The following is a 15,368-nucleotide window of genomic DNA, read 5'->3' as shown; positions in this document are numbered from 1 at the left end:
TCTGTGAAGCCCTCTGAGACTCTTCGTGATTTAGGGCTATACAAATAAAGATGACTTGACTTGACAAGTACAAATAGTATAGAGATATTGTCAACATAAAATATAGGTTATTCATATGCTATAGAATAGAAGTGTGTTTTAAGCCTAGATTCAAACAGTTCCACTGAGGTTGCAGACAGTGGATGGAAAAAATAAATGCATGTGTTGTGGTGATAAAAGAATGATTGCCAGAGTTGCAGTAAAGTAGGCTGATATTATTTGACACATACAACAAGCTAATAGTTATTCACGACAGTTACAGCCATTGGTGGAATAGCTTCCACAGACATGTCAAAATATCTTTAAAAATTTATAAAATGTTTAAAAATAAAACAGTTGTCATTCAAATCTGTCATTTGGAAAAAAAAATCTCACACTTTATAATGAAGCAGGAAAATCACAGCAGCTGGATATTCTTATTTACACTTATCATTAAAGGGGAATCCATAACTTCTCAGTGCAATATTCTACTACAACATTGAAAAGCTATTGTGCCACCCGAAACGGTATTCATTTATGGAATGATTTTGAGATGACCTTAAAAATGTCCCTGTTTTTTTTATCAATTTAGAAAAAAATACATACAATGTGTATTTTTTACAAATGTAGTGAAAATAAATTCACGATATTTCATGAAGTATTAAATGTTATAAGAGGTGCTAGCGGGATATTTACAGACCCTGAAAGGGATAAAGTTTTTTTTTACACTTTTGATTTTAAATCTGTATTTTCTGCCGGAAAAAAATGGAATGGGCACCTAATACTTCTTCAGTCTACTCTCTTTGGGCACATGATTATGTAATTGTATTTTACAGCTTTTGTGTTCTGCCCAGATAAAAAGTTACAAATATTTAAATGTCGTATTGTTTGTAGTATCGCTATTCATCACGTGTATAAGCCAATACATACCATAAATGGCACACTGTATTTGAGATTTTAAAAAACCATGTGTAAGATCTTTAGCCCGAGCCAGAGTCCGACACGAATTTAGGCTTGGGTCGGGTGTAAAATGTCATTCAAGTGCGCACTGCAAGTGCAGCGCCTTAATGAACGGTGTGGCGCATAAATGCGCATTTTGGCGACGTGCAGCAAACAAAAGTGAAACTGAACAAAATGGAACCGAAAAGAAATTCAAATTCTGCAGATTACAGGTTGCAAATAGTGAAAGATTCAGCCACAAAAACAGAAAAAATGTTTGTAAAGCTTTTAAGCTATTGGTAAGAAGCGAAAATGACGTCTGACGTGAGGGAGTTGGAGAGAGGAAGCCGCACATCTTATACCCCAACACTAAGTGGGAGAATTTCTTTGGATTTAATGTTTTTGAGTTAAACTGATAATTCGGTAATAACCTTCTTTATCAAAATAATGACTTGAGTAAAAGTAAGTGCATGCTGTGTTGATCTTCCACAAAGTTAAAAAAAAAAAAAAAAAAAAAAAAAAAAAAGACATCAACAACAACAACTAAAACAAATAAAAAACAGCACGAGAGAAGCCCGACCGACCCGACTTAATGATAGACATCTTAAGCCCGAACCCGCCCCAAATTTTGGGCCGGCTCTGGGTCCGAACGAAAGATCTTAACTTTGCAGACACAGAAATGATGTAAATGTTAAGACAGTCTTGTTTAACATAGATTACTTTACAAAAGGCAGGCCTTAATTTGTTATCATAAATCACCACCCTACTTACAAGTCCTCACAAATAAAATCTGAAACATCGGGTATGCTTCAGGCTCGGGCCTGCAAATCAAGTAAATTAGTCGGGCTCGGGCTGGGTCAGGCTTTAATACCCGCTGGCCTGGGTTGGGTCCAGCTGAATCTCCAAGGCCCGATCTTACTTCCGAATCAAATATCAGATCACTGTGATACAAACATTGAAGTTCTGGTGGAGGCGTCTTTCCTTCTTACAAAGACGATACAAACGTTCTGTTGAAAAAAGCAAAGCTTTGTTAAGCCACTACTCCTAAAAGGCACCGTGTGTGTTATTTGGCCACTAGATGTCACAATAAGAAGACAGACTACGGATGCTCAAAGACACCATCAAGCACCATTTTATTCCCCGTTTTTGCTCAGGGTTTTTGAAGTTTTGGGGTATGTGTAGCAGCAAGATGGTGGACAACTATATCAGGTTCCTCCAGGTAAGTCTCATATTATGGAAAAAAAAAAACAAATTTCTCGACCTAGGAGTCTTTTACAAAATGCATGTTTTTATAACAGTTCATGTCTTTTTTTAAATTACACAATTTTAAGGCGTTTCTAAGGCAGACAGAAAAAAAAAAATTTGTGAAAGATTTTAATATCTAAGGCACACTGGAGTATATGACACATGAATTTTTCAAAGATTAGGAAAAATAAACAAATAAATGTATTTCATAGAACCTGAATATTAGGAAATGTAGTTTTTCAAATAAATCAACTAAATCAACATTCATGACCGGTTTCGTTACGTTAAAGGCATTTATTTGTAATTATGCATTTCCAATTATATTCATCATATTTTTGTACGATAAGGCACACATGCAAATTTCAAGCATATACTGTATTCAGTTTTTTGGTGTGCCCGTTTGTTCGAAAATACGGTAATGAATGCAATTTTTTTTTTACCACCACAAGGTGCTAAAAAATACACACGGTCCCTTAAAAGAAAGTCAAAGTTATTTACAGCACACTTCACAATAATTGAGCCATCTAATCAAGTTCTGATACTAAAACGTATGTATTTGCTCTCTTATATTAAAAATGGCACAAATGGTTCAATAGCCGCATCATTTAGTTCAAGGACCTGCAACATGGTGTTCTGACAATAGTTCGCCAGTGCTGGGTCACTTTGATTTTCTAGTAAATTTATTATTTTACTGGTTAAGTCTATTTACGCTATCTTTTGATAGTTAACCTGGTAATAAGATGATAAATTGTTATTTTAGAAATTTAAATGAATAATTTCCAGTTCATGGACTTCTCCATGAACTGGAAATTATTCCATGAAAAAAATCTATTCATGATAATTATTTTTAAGCAACTAATAGGAGATTAGAATGATAATCCATTCATTTATTAAACACATTCATAAAACATATATTTTTATTGATTTATTTTACAGAAAATACAAAAAACTAAGTTCGAATTTATGGATTTTATAAAGCGAACAAGCTAGCACTCTAGCTACATTTTTAGCTTTGTAGGTATTGTCCTACATTTTTAGCTATTTAGCAAGCTATCCAGCTAGCTTTTTAGATATTTGCATGCTATCTGTCCAATTTGATCTTTTTTGCTGGTTATCAAGATAAATGTTGGCCTGCTTTCTTGCATGCTATCTAGGTTTTTTAAGCATTTTAGCTGGTTATTTAGTTGGCTTTTTACCCTTTTAGCTCGATAGCCCCCTTTTTAGTTTTTTACCCGTTTACTTTTCCAGCTAACTATCAAGCTACTTTTTAGTTATTTAGCAAGCCATCTAGCAAAGTTGCTATTTTAGAAATTCATATAAAAATGGGTGCCCTTTGCGCTAATTAGTAACAAAAAGTAGCACTCAGCTTGAAAAGGTTGGAGACCTTCCATGTCCTCAGACCTAAACCCCATTGAAAATATGAGCGCTGAAGAGACCTTCTTGTGAGATATTATATTAAAAAAGTTGATTCTAAAATGGATCAAAATGAGCATTGTGGCCAGTGTAAAGTACGGGTGTGAATTTTTTTTCTATTCTCAGTGTTATTTATTTTCCTTCACTGAACACTTATAATTAGAAAAGGGAGTGTAATTAGGGAAATATTTTCCTTACTTTATGATGTCTGGCAGACGAGAGTCTTTGTATAATCCGTTGTGGATATACCCCAAAGCACCTTCAAAAGACACAAGCTTGACTCGCTCTGCGTTCTGAGCACTCACGGCCACCTCATACAACTGGTGAGAAATGAAAAACACATATTTAGGTATTTCAACAAAGCTAGTTCACATTTGGTAAATATCTAAATCGGGGTGTCAAACTCACTTCAGTCCGGGGGCCACATGGTAGAAAAAAGTTTTCTCACGGGAGCCGGACTAGTACCCAGTAAGAAAGTGTGCCTTAGCTGGGCGTCTATTTTTGGGGGCTCACAGTTAAATTATGAATCAGAGATGTAAGATTTGATTATAAAACAATTATTGATGTTTTTTTTCCCTTATTTTGTTTTTCCTTTACTAAGATTTAATCCTTTGTAGTGGTTTTCAACTGTTCATGTGTTAGACATAAAAAAGTAAACCAACGATTAAATTAATGTTTACTACAGTTATTTCAACTCGCGGAAACTTGTGTGGACTGGAAAGTGACAAAAAAAAAGCATGCTAACACAAAATTAATGATTTTAAAGTATTTCTGCGTTTTCTATTTTACGACAATGTTCACCTGAATATGGAAACTTTTCCTTTAGAGTTCATGTATATTATACAAAGGTTCTAAAGCTTCTGCAAACACACCCAGGTGCTTTTGAAAAAATTGATATATGTTTTGTATTGCCTTAACCAACACGTCCGTGAATTTCTTTGAAGTAAAAAAAACATTGAGATGGGTTGCCACAATGGTCTCTGGTTGAATAATGGTGGTCAACAAATAGAGAAATAGTGGGTGCTTTGAGGGTGGTGCCCGGTTTATGTGACATTCAGTGGACATATTTAAAACTGCAAGTCATTGTTTGACGCGATTCAGCTCATTTTTCTCTCGTGCTTTTCTCAGCATTGTCTCACAGGCCACGTTTGTCCCACGGGCCATGAGTTTGACACATCGAAATGTCCGTCGTCATACATGTTGAGCAGCCCGAATGGGAACTATCCAATCGTCTTCAGCATGAAGAAAGAGGAGTGGGCTTTTTATCTGTTTCAAACTGAAAAACAAATCAAAACCTGAGTAAGAGTTATACCAAATTGCAATCTAAATGAATAATTTTAACAAGTAATACATTGCCTCGCTTTATTATAAATACTTACTTTTGCTCAGTGGGAAAGACTATTTTATTGGCAGCCCATGGCTCTGGAAAAAGGTATCCCCAGCCAGGAATCCTCCAGTAATACTTCAAAAATGTAAATAAACATTATTTTGTTTCGTATTATATATTATTTAGTGAAACAAATTTGGGCAAAACTTACCCATGAAAACACATGTCCAAGTAGTTTCTCGTAAGGCATATGAAAGGTGCCTTCAAGAATCAACCCATCCAAAACGGTACCTGTCGACGCAATTGCAATACAACTCTGTTAAATAGATATCTTAACTAGTATCTGGAGTGGATTTTGACCCACCTTCACTCAATAATTTCACTGCAGCGTTGGTGGAGACACTGCAAAGACACAAATAGTGCGGGATTCAGACACTCTGTAGCAATAGTTTGCTGGGATTTTTTTCTTATTTTGTTATATTTTAAAAACTGAAAAAGAAACACATTCAGCGGGAATCATAAAAATGTTTAAGGTGCCGAAGGATTAAAAAAAAACAACACATTCACAAAAACCCACATAAAAATGTCATGCTCTGTCCATATAAATCCCACCTACCCGTCAAGTTTCATCAGGTAAACAAACACTCTGGACCGACAAAAGGGAGAGGAAGATGCTTTCTATCGCCAACAAAGTTGGACTTCTCTACCCGCTAAACTTGCTCTGGAGCGACTAAATCCTCCCTTGTAGCTCCCTGGCATTTTTTTTTTGATAATGGAAAAATATTTTGTTTCTGTAAATAAATAAATAGAGAAAGCGTTCTACTTTGGGGGTTTTGACTAACAAAGGACCTTTTTGAACGCAATTTTCAAAATGCATGTTTAAATGATGATTTACGTTTATTTGTTTTTTATTCAAATTTAGATTTTAATTCGTTAAGGGTTTTTTTGCAACCATGACCCGCTAAATAATCCACGATGTCCCTTTAAGTTTCAAGACTGAAAAATTAACACATTAAGTCGGAACAATGAAAATGTGTTAGTTGCCAAAGATTTTAATAAATTAAGAAAGAAAGCAAACCACGATTCCCCCTGAGGAATGTAGCCAATGCCTTTTATATAACCACACTGCATAAAAAAAGACTTCTTATAAGCAAAGTTACATCGTCTAGCAAATGGTTGACAATCTTTTTTAATTGTAATAGTCACCTAAATATAGTTAAATGAGCAAAAAGAGCTACCATCCAATAGATGAGACACATTTTCATAGTTTTCAGGACACATTCTTATTTTACTACAAAAAGTGGTAAAATATTTCGAAAAGAAACCAATATACACTTAAAACAAGCAAGCTTTTCTGACAATCGGATACAAGTTTCTTTGTGATGCCAATACAGTGGGACCTCACTACTTTGCGGTTTCACGTTCGCGGGTTCAGAGCTTCGCAGGTCTAAAAAATAATAATAAAATAAAATAATAATTAAAAAAAAATATATATATTTTTAAAGCATTTTTGAAGGGGCGTCGCTACTTCGCGGATTTTCACTTTTCGCGGGTGGTTTTGTTCCCCATTTAGCGCGATAACCGAGGGATTACTGTATATATTTCCTAAGGCAATAGATTTGTTTTACGTATATTTGTATGATGATGAGACGCATTGTGGGATGGCAAGTTAGTATATCTATTAAAAAACTATCTGTAAGAAAGAAAATATTGAGAAAAAGAGAAGAAAAAACGAGAAGAAAAGGGAGGGACGGAGAAATAGAAAGAGCGAAAGCATAAGAGAGAAAAGAGAAAAAAGAATGTGATAATAGAAGAAAAAGAGGTAAATAGAGAAAGGAGAAAGAGAGAGAAAAATAGAGAAAGAGAAAGGGAGAGGAAATGGAAAAGGGAGAGAAAAAAGCAAGGAAAGGGAGAAAAGAGAGAGAAGGGAAAAGAGAAATAGATAGAGGGGAAAAAGAGAAAAAGTAGTTCGCAATAATCTGTGGTATGTGCAGCCCTTTGAGACTCCTTGTGATAAAGGGCTGTACAAATAAACATAATTTGATTTAATTTATTTTCACAATAACCACATGGATGATTAATTACACAGTGAAACAGTCAATTTTATTTCGTCATATCCACTGTTTTTGATGTCACTTGTCATTTATGCTCCAACATGTTTCATGAGTATTTAAAGACTGAGTTAATAAGTGGCACAAAGTCTACAAAAATCTACCTTTGGTGTATTTAAATTGTATCCTGAGTTCAACTTTTTCTGAGAGTGATATGAGAAATATTGTGCAACAGAGTGCTATTTTTCCTCAGGTTTGATTTTCAGAAAATGACCCTGGAAAAAAACAATGGTTAGCCAAACAAATTACTTATCAACTGACCCAGTACCAAGAGAGTGTCCCCATAAGACCACCAGGCTGTCCCCACTGCGTTCTTTGACCCCAGTTGTACAGATAAAGGACATCTGTAGTGAGTCCAGTTTCAGTTGGCTCCCCGCTTGAATCTCCAAAACCTGTCAAAGAGTCCGCCCAAGACACTTAGATGTGGTTTTCTCTTGTCGTCACAAGATGGCGCTCATGCAAAGGCAAAATTTCTTCTTGATTGCCTGTTAACGCTTATCTAAGCTTTTCAATTATCTGGAGAAAACAAAAGGATCAATGTGAAGGGAATGATTGCAACCGATTGAAATTAAAAACGTAAATAAGTTATGTAAATCTTTATTTTCACCGACCTCTGTAGTCAGGCATCACCACGTGGTAACCGAGGGCACTCAATACCTGTTGGAAATTGTGTCTTACTTGCCAATAATGCTTTTTTGACTAACTGAAATATAAATGGTAAGAAATAAATAGATTGTTGTGGGTATCAACTCACTTTTGCAACTCCCACCCGGTGAGAAGCTGCCCTGTTGCAAGGGTAAAAAATACAGTAGAATTTGTATTTTCCCATTCTTCCCCACAAACCTACACAGTGGTTCTCAATTGGAGCAAGAGATACAACTGGTGGTACAATTAGGCACTAAGAATATTATTTATTGTCAACATGTCAAATTCTCAAATTAAAAAGTGTAATTTTTTTGGTACAACATAAAATACCAGATTTAAAAAAAACAAGTTAAGGGTGATAATATAAAAATAAGGAATTTTGAATTAAAAAAAAAATAAAGAACTTTAAAAGGGGCTCCCTCATTACTCCATGACTGTGTTTTAACTAAATTCGTATTCATTTATATTCATTATTGGCCTTTTTGTTTTTACCTTTTTGAACCTTGAATTAAGGAAAATAATCTTAAAATGAAAGATCTGATATTAAAATGATTCAATAAATAACTAATATTTTTAAAAATAATAATAATTATTAAAATAAGTTTTATACAAGTTGAATACACAATAAAATAGGGAAAAACTTCTTAAAATGAGAGAAAATTCCTCAGCTGTCTTCGGGCAGTGGGCAAGAGACATCCTGAACTGGTTGCCAGCCAGTCGCAGGGCACACAGGAACAGACAATTCGCTCGATCATTCACATCTAAGGACAATTTGGACCGGCCAATTAACCTAAAATTCATGGTTTTTTTTGGAATGTGGGAGGAAACCGGAGTGCCCGGAGGAATCCCACGCAAGCATGGGGAGAACATCCAAACTCCACAAAGGAGGTTCCATCTCATGACCTCAGAACTGTGCTGCACACGCACTAACCACTGCGACGCCGTGCTGCCCTTATCAGAGGATTTTTTTTCTTAATATATTATACAGGGAGTGCAGAATTATTAGGCAAATGAGTATTTTGACCACATCATCCTCTTTATGCATGTTGTCTTACTCCAAGCTGTATAGGCTCGAAAGCCTACTACCAATTAAGCATATCAGGTGATGTGCATCTCTGTAATGAGAAGGGGTGTGGTCTAATGACATCAACACCCTATATCAGGTGTGCATAATTATTAGGCAACTTCCTTTCCTTTGGCAAAATGGGTCAGAAGAGGGACTTGACAGGCTCTGAAAAGTCAAAAATAGTGAGATATCTTGCAGAAGGATGCAGCACTCTTAAAATTGCCAAGCTTCTGAAGCGTGATCATCGAACAATCAAGCGTTACATTCAAAATAGTCAACAGGGTCGCAAGAAGCGTGTAGAAAAACCAAGGCGCAAAATAACTGCCCGTGAACTGAGAAAAGTCAAGCGTACAGCTGCCAAGATGCCACTTGCCACCAGTTTTGCCATATTTCAGAGCTGCAACATCACTGGAGTGCCCAAAAGCACAAGGTGTGCAATACTCAGAGACATGGCCAAGGTAAGAAAGGCTGAAAAACGACCACCACTGAACAAGACACACAAGCTGAAACGTCAAGACTGGGCCAAGAAAAATCTCAAGACGGATTTTTCTAAGGTTTTATGGACTGATGAAATGAGAGTGAGTCTTGATGGGCCAGATGGATGGGCCCGTGGCTGGATCGGTAAAGGGCAGAGAGCTCCAGTCCGCCTCAGACGCCAGCAAGGTGGAGGTGGGGTACTGGTATGGGCTGGTATCATCAAAGATGAGCTTGTGGGGCCTTTTCGGGTTGAGGATGGACTCAAGCTCAACTCCCAGTCCTACTGCCAGTTTCTGGAAGACACCTTCTTCAAGCAGTGGTACAGGAAGAAGTCCGCATCCTTCAAGAAAAACATGATTTTCATGCAGGACAACGCTCCATCACACGCATCCAAGTACTCCACAGCGTGGCTGGCAAGAAAGGGTCTAAAAGAAGAAAAACTAATGACATGGCCTCCTTGTTCACCTGATCTGAACCCCATAGAGAACCTGTGGTCCCTCATCAAATGTGAGATTTACAAGGAGGGAAAACAGTACACCTCTCTGAACAGTGTCTGGGAGGCTGTGGTTGCTGCTGCACGCAATGTTGATCGTGAACAGATCAAAGCACTGACAGAATCCATGGATGGCAGGCTTTTGAGTGTCCTTGCAAAGAAAGGTGGCTATATTGGTCACTGATTTGTTTTTGTTTTGTTTTTGAATGTCAGAAATGTATATTTGTGAATGTTGAGCTGTTATATTGGTTTCCCTGATGAAAATAAATAATTGAAATGGGTATACATTTGTTTTTTGTTAAGTTGCCTAATAATTATGCACAGTAATAGTCACCTGCACACACAGATATCCTCCTAAAATAGCTAAAACTAAAAAAGCCCCACTCCAACATCCAAAATATTCAGCTTTGATATTAATGAGACTTTTGGGTTCATTAAGAACATGGTTGTTGTTCAATAATAAAATTAATCCTCAAAAATACAACTTGCCTAATAATTCTGCACTCCCTGTATTTATTTTTATTTATATTATTCGTAAAATGAGTTTGAGTGTGGACAGCACGGTGGGGCAGTGGTTAGCGCATGTGCGGCACAGTTCATGTCTTGGGAACCTCCTGCGTGGGTTCAAATCCAGCTCCAGACTTCCTGTGCGGAGTTTGTATGTTCTCCCCGTGCTTGCGTGGGTTTCCTCCGGGCACTCCGGTTTCCTCCCACATTCCAAAAACATGCATTTCAGGTGAATTAGCCGGTCCGAATTGTCCCTACGTATGAATGAGCGAGTGAGTTGTCTGTCCCCATGTGCCCTGCGATTGGCTGGCAACCAGTTCAGGGTGTCCCCTGCCCACTGCCCGATGATTGCTGGGATGGGCTCCAGCACCCCCGCGACCCTACTGAGGATAAGCGGTGTAGCAAATGAGATGAGATGAGTTTGAGTGTCAGATCATTATGCACATTTTAGGAACTATTTTATTTTATTTCATTTTCAACCTTTTTTTCTTGCAGTTTCAGAATTATTTTTCTCAAAGTACTACAAAAACAAAACATTAATGTGAAGGATTTTTATTTTTATCTTTTCAAATTGAAAAACACAATGATGCAGTACTTTTTTATTGTATTGATTTTATTTGAGTAAATTCAAAATTAAATATAAGAAAAATATTTTTTTTTCTATTCAATATGTAAGATTCCCAGTGAAGCACTGGTCAGTTGGGGTACTTGGCTATAAAAAAAACTTCACTAAAGCTTAATTAATAAAAATGGAAGTTGAAAAGCACTGGTCTAACATACCTAGTATTTGTGTTCCCATGTAGATATATAAAAACTGGATTTCCATCACCTAATGTGTTTTGGTACCATGACAGATCTTTGCCTTGTGCCTCGCTCGATTTTCAGGAACCGTGTGCCTGGCAGAAGTCGTACAAATAATTGAATACTTAAAATTCGATTTTCTAATGACAATTAGACACACAACTCACCATACACCTAGAGAGATTCCTTCCTCTGGTGTTAAGTACAGATTGATGGTGTGATTTAGGGAGAAATCAACAGGTCGGCTGAGGTCAATAAAGAATGGAACCCTAACTGCAAACAAAACAATAACACGTTTTTTATATAGAAAACCAAAGATATATGCCCGCATTGGGAATTTGCGTACCTCTGTGCTGGTAAACAAGGTGCTGGAGTAATCTGTGTGCCGTGATCAGAAGGAAAGGAAACGAAATAAGGATGACTAAGAGCGCAAATAAATTACTCTTCGTCCACCGAGACCTAAGCAAGGACAGGAAAAAGCAGTGGATTCATTAGACTTCTCCAGAAAGTGCTTTTACATTTAAAGTTAGACTTATTTTATACTATTCAATTTTTGGTGTTTTAATTTTCCTCAGGTTCTCAAACCCTCCCCATAAAAAGCATAATATACACAGAAAATTATTACAGGTATCACTACTGTGATTGGAAGACTACATTAATAAACATACAGTACTGTACATACATGCATGTACTGTATAAGAATACTAGGGATATAGATGTAAATGGTCAGCATCAATATAGCGCTTTTCAAGTCAATGAAAACCTCCTAAAGTGCTTTACAATGTGCTTCACACTTACCAATTCACACACACACTCACATACTAGTAAGAGCGTCAGCCATGCAAGGCAACTACCTGCTTATCGGGACATAAGGGATTCAGTGTCTTGCCCAAGAACACTTCGACAGAATACACTGAGGAGCCGGGAATCGAACCTGTGACCTCTTGATCCCAAAACGAGCACTTTACCTCCTGAGCTTAGTTTGTGTCCAGGTGTGTATTCGTTTGTATCCAAGTAGTAAGAAAATATTTTACACAAAAAAACCTGGAGAGATGAGAAGTTCATTTAAAGTTTTTACCACAGAACATTCCAGCCCCAATGAGCTAAAAAACAATGGTTGTAGAACTTTCCAAGTGTAAGAAGTAAGGTGGCTGAGAATCACTTTTCAACTTGGAGGACAGCTCAAAACGAAACCCAAGATATAAAAATGGCGGACATGCCATCATGACATGTCCCGAAAACCTTAACATAAGGAAATAGAAACTTTAGTACTTGTTCACCGTAGACTAAGCGAAGGTCTAACTGGCTCAAACGGTTTTGATATGGTCACATTCAAGGCCATATTTGACTACAAAACAAATGGCACTATAAAATAACAAAAGCAATAGTGGGCTGTCAGGGCCTGCAAGGCCTTCTATGCTGGCCTAAAAATATCTGACTCATGTGATTTTAATTATATTTTGCCCATGAATACTTATTAATTTATCCCAAACTCTCTGTTAGCTTCCTTTAATTGCTCTTCCATTGGTTGTGCTGCTTACAGATGTGTGATTGTATGTTAAAACATTTAATGAACCACATTTCAGCCAATACTTGTTGCCCTGGTCAGAAATCTTCAAAATGAGTTCTGCAGGCCGGGGCATAAATTAAGAGCTGTAAGTTTAGCCGATCAGATTCCGAGTTGGTGAATCAGCACCTTCTAATGGCTCTTAAAAACCCTCAGCGGTTAATCACCCTGTCAACTGCTTCTGTTGAAAGGACACTTTTAGCCTTAAATCAAATAAACACATATGCCAGAAATACAACAGGATAGGCTGGAAAATAACTTCTTGATGGAAATGAAACCCACAGATAAGCTCTAAGACTGAGGAGGACAGATCCATATGGATGGATTTTGTGCTTTTTTTTTTTTAAATGTAGTAAAATGTGCCTGAATTCCTATACTATATTGCATTCCTATGTAGTCATTTTTATGTGTCACAACTGTAGCTGCAGTAGAAAATGTACATCCATGAAATCTAAAATGGTTGGATTGATTCAGATATAGCACTACTGAAGGCCTAGGTGTGAAATGCACTGCGCGCCACTGAACAAAAGTTCTATGATCATGTCTAAATTAAATAAAGCTATAATCATGCCTTAAAATGAAGTTATTATTAGGGCAAAATGCTAACAATAGCATATTTTAATATTACAACAATCATGAGTTTTTCTATTCTGATTGCTAAGTAATAATAGAATGAAAGAGTTGAATGATGTGATGGAGAAGTCAAGACTGAAATCAGTTTGACCTTGCGGGAGGCAAGAGCACAAAAGAGGGCGCTCTCCAGACTTTTGCAGTTAATGAACAATACACCCCCCTTCCATTAACATTGTAATATGACAGAAGAGCCCCTTTGAGTGGAAAGACTGATTTCTTCAGACCCCTCACGGGAAAAATATAGGAGGTCATTATTCCACCAGACTCCCTAAAGTAGAATAAATAGTCCGGACACAGCACCAACTTCCGTGTGAATGCATTCAGCCTTTGAAGCTAACTGGCTAGCAAGTGAAGAGGTAAACTTAAAACGAAATATTTTGCATTATACACATTTGCACAGAAGGTTTTATGGTATAACGTCCAATACAGCAATGCATTATAACCGTTATAGTTTGACGGTGACGTCACGCGCGCAACTTCCTGACTCACACAAACCAACATTGTTTTTAACTTACTCTGTGTTCTTGTACTTTTTTCGAGCTCCAGATTTGGTCACAGAGGACTTTGAAGTTTCCTTTTTGATTCTTTGTCTCATTTTGAAGAGCAGTGGCAGTTCGTTTTGCAGCGGACGCCCTTTCTCATCAAAATCGAGAGTTCAAAGTTCAGTTTGGGGGCGGAGTTTACGTTATAACTTGGCACTCTTCGTGAACAGAAACCAAAACAAAAACAACGTTTTGTTATCGAAAGACACACTAAATTACTTAAATTTCGACTGTAGTTTCACTTTTTAATTTTAATTTTTCAAGACAGGACATAATGTAGCTTTAATTGACGATATTGTGTTGCTCTTGTTGAAGTGTTATGAATGCAATACTTTATGACCACCATGGCTCACTTGCTAGTGCATGACTTCAATGACTAATTTTGTTGTGAATCATTTACATTTATCTTGATAAATTGAATTATGTATAAAAAGATACGTGTAGAGAAGAAAAATACATTTTATTTACCTTTGGTGTGATGTGACTTAAGCTGGTACTGTGGAGTTAGAAGGTGGATGCAGACAATGGAGAAGAAATCAGATTAAAATCAAATCTGAGTTCACATCTGTTAATTTCTACGTTTTCTGCATATTTCATGAATTATGTTATCAGGCTACATTTTTTATTTACACAGCTATGTAAAATGAGCAGCACTGAATTTACTGAAACTGAAGAAAAAAAACTAAAAAAGATGCTGTGTGAAATGCTTGTGTTGTTTATTTTGCATATACAATCAATTTATTTCCACAAGTTATCTTTGTTCTTATCATACATACTCTGTCTTGCTGTGAGTAAGTCGGTGCTGTGTTGTGTTTGTAAGGTTTATTATCTCTTAATGAGGGGAATTGCAATCATTGATAAGGTTTTAAAACTTCAACTTGCGAGGATTTTCATGCCCTTAGAAGATTTTGTTTCTTTTTATAGCCTCCTTTGTCAAGAGCCGGAGCTGGATCCGGACCCAAATGCGTGATGTTTCTCACACAAGCTTTTTATTGTACGGCAAATGGGAAGTCATGCACGTTTGGCAGCATTCTGGCGTGGAATGATAGGAAGCCAGAGGCCGAGGAGATCGATACCAATTGCCCGAGCAGATATCGGACAGATGGGGTCGATGCCGGACTACCTGGGACAGACAGGATTGATATCAAAACAGGATATCGAAAGTAAACAGAAAAAAATAGACGGGAACAAAACTGGAAACCGATATTTAACAGGACAAAATAAACGGGAACAATACCGGACAGGAAACAGAACCGAGTCAAAACCCACGTCTTGCGGGGCAGAGGTTCGTTGACGGACTGACAAAGGAAGACTGAGAGCACTGAGCTTAAATAGACGGAAAGCATATCTGTCAACGAGCCGCAGCTGGCGCCACACGGGCGGGGCCAATTGGGCGCCATGGCAACCATGACATCCTTATTCATACCAATTATCCGATTGTCAATTGGTTAGGCCATATTAGCGAGAGTAACGATGAGTGGGCCTTTTTTGTATTTCTTGATTATTGCAACCTTTATGTCTATGGTTATCATGTTTTTTCTTCTCCCTTTAGTATGATTTCAGGTCTTGGGGTCCATAGTAAAA

The 15,368-nt window shown here is 37.1% G+C and overlaps 1 pseudogene across 1 annotated transcript; it reads right to left on the bottom strand.

Moving 5' to 3' along the window:
• Positions 1 to 233: 233 nt before the first annotated feature.
• Positions 234 to 13,896, bottom strand: LOC148354020 (lysophosphatidylserine lipase ABHD12-like; annotated as a pseudogene). Its single transcript, XR_015852548.1, has 13 exons — positions 13,758 to 13,896; positions 11,389 to 11,501; positions 11,210 to 11,315; positions 11,022 to 11,137; positions 7,808 to 7,838; positions 7,665 to 7,710; positions 7,315 to 7,445; positions 5,307 to 5,344; positions 5,154 to 5,233; positions 4,995 to 5,077; positions 4,813 to 4,891; positions 3,814 to 3,935; positions 234 to 1,964 (listed from the first exon to the last, which is right to left on the bottom strand). The product of XR_015852548.1 is annotated as a lysophosphatidylserine lipase ABHD12-like (transcript).
• Positions 13,897 to 15,368: the final 1,472 nt, after the last annotated feature.

Source organism: Urocampus carinirostris, chromosome 13 (genome assembly GCF_059441175.1).
Source record: "Urocampus carinirostris isolate Australia breed hairy pipefish chromosome 13, RoL_Ucar_1.0, whole genome shotgun sequence".
Taxonomy (NCBI): domain Eukaryota; kingdom Metazoa; phylum Chordata; class Actinopteri; order Syngnathiformes; family Syngnathidae; genus Urocampus; species Urocampus carinirostris.
This window is presented reverse-complemented; position numbering and strand designations above follow the sequence as displayed.